We start from the raw sequence: 5,572 nt of genomic DNA, 5'->3' as shown, positions 1-5,572 counted from the left end.
TTGTTAAATTTCTTGGGTTATGGAGATGATAGAGGGAAGTGTCGTTGTATATGTTGTTTAATTCTTGATAGTAATAGGGAAATATGGGTTAAAATAGATTCCTTAAAAACTTGAGTACCCAATAAAACATAATATTCTCCCCTTTTCTTTTTTAAATTACTTTATTTTAATAACTGAAATATATGTAAAAATGTAGGCAAGAGCAATCAGTAGAGTAGAAGGAGATCAACAGAGAGGGAGGAAGGATGGGAAAGGGAGGAAATATGGAATGCATTTAACAAAATCATGTTATACTGATATAAAGATACTAAAGGGAATTTCACTTTCAATTTATATGTAGAAAATACCACTCAATAACAAATAAACAAATAAGACAGGCATAGTGGCACATGCCACATGCCTGTAATCCCAGCAGCTTGGGAAACTGAGGCAGAAGGATCACAAGTTCAAAGCCAGCCTCAGCAATTTTCAAATAAAAATAAAAAGGGCTAGAGATGTGGCTCAGTTGTAAAGCACCCTTAGGTTCAATCCCCAGCACCAAAAATAAGTAAATAAATAAATAAACAAATAAATAAATGATAAAATGGGCAAAAGGAAAATCAATAGATAGAGCAAGAAAAATAGGGGGAGGAAGGAGGGCAGGGAAAGCAGGGTGGGGGGCAGGAGTGGGGATTGAAATAAAATTCATGCAGGTATGAGTTTGTCAAAATGAACCCAGCTACTATGTGTAACTGTAATGCTCTAATTAAAAAAAAAAAGAAATAGAAATAGTTCTATACAAATACTATGAGGCATATGACCTTTATTTTATTTCCAAGGTGTCTAAATTCAGGCATTTGATCATAAACATTGTATGTTACCATTCTAGAGAAGTCTTTAGGAACATACTCAGACTTTGCCATAAACAAGTTTTGTCATAAAATTGATGTGAGGGTTGTTTCTTTTGAAATTGGGTATAGTGAATGAGTGCTGTCAGAAATACAAAATACAGATCGCGACTGTTAATAGCGCAGATGAGAAGTTTCTTAGTCGTGTAACTGGGGAATTAAGCTGTCTAGAGAACCACGGAAAAGTACCACTCAAAAGTACCACTATTCTCAACCCAGTTTCCAGCACTCTTCTGGTTGATCTTTCCCCAGGGCGATGAAAAGGAAATCAACCCTGGAAGCAAATCTATTACAGTTTATTTATGGTTAAGATGTTCTGCAGTCCTCTCTTACTTTTTTTTTTTAACTCTAGAATTGCACATTTTCAAAGACTACAAAGTACATGAAAGTTTGATTTAATTTATCAAATGTATAGATTCTTCTTAAAGTTATTATTTCTTCTCGTTCTTCTTACATCCCTCAATTATTTTACTGAATTCTTTATTAGTAAAGCTAAATAATTATTAGGGTTTTTTTCTGTATGCAGAGTCATAAAGAATCAATGGTCACCATGAAAGTAAAATAAAAATCCATTATATAGAAAAAAATGAGATATATTTACATACTATAAAGTTTACCTTGTGAAGCATGCAATTTTGCTTATTTTATTGTTCATGAATTTGTATAATCATCCCGTTGGAAAGAACCTTAGGAGTCACCCACCATAAATACCACCCGTCCTAAGTACTTTGAAGCCTCAAACTTATTCTGCCTTTATGGATTTGCCTGGTATGGATATTTCTATAAATGGAATCATCCGATAAGGAGCCTTTGACGTCTGAGTTTTTCATTTAGCATAATGTCTTTCCGTTCATCTTTGCTGTGGCAGGCATCAGTTCTTGCAATCTTTTCATGGAACAGTATTTCATTATATAGATATATCATATTTTATTAATTGGTAAACATTTGGATTATTTTAATTTATTGGCCATTATGAATAATGCTGCCATGAACATTCATGGATAGTTTTGGGTAGGTGTATCTTGTCATTTCTCTTGAGTATGATGTACCTAGGAGTGGAAATGCTGGATCACAGGGAAATCGTTGACCTCTTTTCCAAAGCAGCTGAACAATTTTACGTTCTGCCAACAACGCATGGAGGGTTCAGTTTCTCCATGACCTTGCCAAACACTTGTTATTGTCTGCCTTTGATTATAGCCATTCTAAAGAACGTGAAGTGCTATGTCACCGATTTTTATTTTATTTGTATTTCCCAAGTGACATGATATTTAGCATCTTTAAGGCCATAAACCTTTTTTATATTTTCATTGCAGGAATATCTATTCAATTCTTTGCCCATTTTTAAATTGAATTATTTCTTTTCTTTTTAATTATAATAGTTCTTTATATATTCTGGACACTATACTTTTATCAAGTATATAATTTGGCAGTATTTTTCCCTATTTCATGAATTTCCTTCAACTTTATTTATGATGCACTTTGAAGCACATTTTTGTTTTTAGATTTTTATATCCAATTTTTCTATTTTCACTTTGATTGCTTGTGTTTTAGGTATGATATTTGAGAAACTGTTGCCTGATCTGAGGTTATGAAGATGTATACCTATGCTTGCTTCTAAGAGCCTTATAGTTTTAGTTCTTACAGTTAGGTTTTTGATTCATCTTGAATTAAACACGTGGCTGCCAAGTTGTCCCAGCACCATTTGTTGAGGAGACTGTTTCCCCCATTGAATTCTCTTGGCACTCTTGTTAGGAACTAAACATGAATACACAGGTTTATTTCTGGACTTGATTCTATTCTATCACCTGTCTGTCTATCCTCACGTAAGTGCCACAAGGTCTCCACTGTGGCAGCTTAAGTTTTGAAATTGGGAAATGTGAGTCCTCCAACTTTTTTCTTGTTTTCCAAGATTGTTCTGACTGTTATGGACCCCCTTAACTTCCATATGAACTTTAGGATCATGTTGTCAATTTCTGAAAAAAAAAAAAAAATATATATATATATATATCACCTGGACTTTTGACAGTTATTTCATTGAAACTTAAAATCAATTTGGAGTGCATTGCCATATTCCAAGCCATAAACACAGGATGTTTTCCATTTATATAGGTCTTCTTTGATTTATTTCATCAACATTTTATAGTTTTCAGCGTAAGTCTGACCCTTCTTTTGTTAAATTTATTTTAGGGATGCAATTGCAAATGAAGTCGTTTTCTTAATTTTGGTATTGATAATCACAAATATACAGAAATACAATTTTTTGTATATTGATCTTGTGTTTTTTGTGAATATCTTAAGATTTTCTATGTGTAAGACTTTCCCCTTTATTTCTTTAGCCATGGTTTCCTTTAGGTCTGCTTTTTAAAATAACACGTTTAACATACCTGGTTCAAAGTCATTATATGGTAACAGAATTGTCAAAGCAGAGGGTCCAGATGGATGGCAGTTTCAGTTTCAGAGTGTCATCTTGAGGTATCATCTTGGAGTGAGCCTGCATGTTCATCTTGGGCAGAAGAAACCATGCTCTGTTAAAGCCCAAGAACAGAAATTCAGGGGTTTGTCACCATGATGATTTTCCTGGACAAGACTCATGATGAGTGATCAGTTGATAGGGTCAGGATGTCACTGTGTCTTGGGGGGTGTTCTCCTTTTATGAGGGTTATGTTTGGTGAGATTGATAAGCACCCTTGTCTGGTGTTCCTGACATGATTTGGAAGGTCCACATGTCCAGGTACTGCTTGATTTAGTTTGACGTGCTGGCATATTTAAGTTATTTACCAATTTGTGCCTTAAGGTTGTACTGGGCAGATGGTGGTTGTTTACGTGTACAAATAAGGTATAGAGTCACTCTACCTTGATATTCATGCTCAAAATGAAGTAGCTCGTGGCAAACTACTGCTTTACATTTGGAGTAACTCGGGGCTATGCACAGCCTGAGACGTGCTGCTCTGTACATCATGGGGTGACTCCGAGCAGAGCACAGCCTGCTGTCCACGGATGGCTAGAACCACCTAAGCTCCCAGTCTTTGCCAAGACCTTCTGCGTGCTTTGGGGGACACCTTCAAAGTTTTGCTGAGCCCTTCACAAGTCCATCTTAGTCTTCACTTCCTGCTTGAACAGAGCCTCAAGACCAGGCCGAGGAGAGCTCTAGACCTCCTCAGGTGTGCCCTGAACAGGTGTACAGCACCTGACGTCTTACTCCCCTGCCTTTCTTAATTTTTTTTTTTTTTTGGTTAAATGATTATCCACCATTATCCCAACAATCATCCACCATCTCAGGCAGCTGAGGTGTTCAGTAATTGTCTTACTGTCCCCAACAAATTCTTCTGGGAAAAACAACTTGTTCACACTGGATGTGCTGAGTCAGCTCAAGGAAAGACATCCTCGCCAGTGGGGTCTTCCAGGGAACCACTAGACAGGTCAAATAACCCTCGCTCCCTGAGAACGGGGCTTTTTCAAAGCCCCAGGCCCATTCTGTCCCTCAGCAGCTGCCAGGCTTCACTCTGGGATTTTCCACTGAGCTCGAGACTGCTGGATTTCAAGGAGACCGTGGTATAGGAGGGGGTATGGATAACTACACGCTAAAGTGCCACAAAGCTCACTTTATTGCCAAGATCCAGCTGTTTTTCTTGAATAATGCTCCCCAAATTGCTGTGAACCTTTGCTTAATTTCCAGAGTTCTGAATAAAGTTGACTTTGACATTTTTTGCTACTGTTCTTGTTGGCTTTTATGAAGGAAAGAATTTTTTTTATGAAGGGAGGTCTTTACTTCACCATTTTTGCTGACATCCTAGTATGTAATTCTGATGGAGACTTTCAAACCTTTACAAATGTGATGTACAATATGGCAGCCACCAACCACACGTGGCTATTGAATCCTTGAAATGTGACTAGGGTAAATTGAGATGTGCTCCAAGTAGAAAATATATACTGAATTTCAAAGACTTAATTTAAAAAAGAATTTAAAATACCTCCTTAGTAATTCTTATTGTGAATATAAGTTGAGATGATACTACGTTGGCTATGTTGAATTAAATAATATGGGTTATTAAAATTAATCTTACCTTTAAAAATCTTTATTAATGTGGGTGGGTTAAGTAGAATTCTAAGATGATCCTCAATGAGTCATGCCTCTGTGACTGCTAGAAAATTTTAATTATATCCATGTCTTTCGATGTATTTCTATTGGACTGTGTTGATCTAGAACAAAAAAGAAGTACAAAGGAAACTACCTGGTAAGTTAGTAACAAGACTAAATCCATTTAAAATTAAAAGAAAATAGAAAGAAATAATAAATCAAAAATATAAAATATGGCTATAGGCCATTTGTTTGCAAAACACTATTAGTGGAATACTCTCAGGTGTTGAAAAGATGTGGCATTGTCTTGACGGATTCCTGAAGGCAGAATCTGAAGTGAAGTTCTTCAGGATGCAGTTTTATTGGGGAAGGTCTCCAAATACAACCAACAGCTGGGAGGGCGTCAGAGGGGACAGAAGGAGAAGTTAACCTGAGATGTAGTTGGAACAGGGGTCTCAGCTGATGTCACAGGAAGCTCCAGAGTTGGGGAGCATTTCCAGAGAAAGACTGAAGCCTGTACTCTGTATTAACCAGCCCTTGGATATGAGCTGTCTCCTAAGAGAAAGTGTAACCTTGGCCAAGGGCAGCTTCTGGGGAAGGATTTAGC

The sequence above is a fragment of the Ictidomys tridecemlineatus genome, chromosome 3, assembly GCF_052094955.1.
Source record: "Ictidomys tridecemlineatus isolate mIctTri1 chromosome 3, mIctTri1.hap1, whole genome shotgun sequence".
Lineage (NCBI taxonomy): Eukaryota > Metazoa > Chordata > Mammalia > Rodentia > Sciuridae > Ictidomys > Ictidomys tridecemlineatus.
This window is presented reverse-complemented; position numbering follows the sequence as displayed.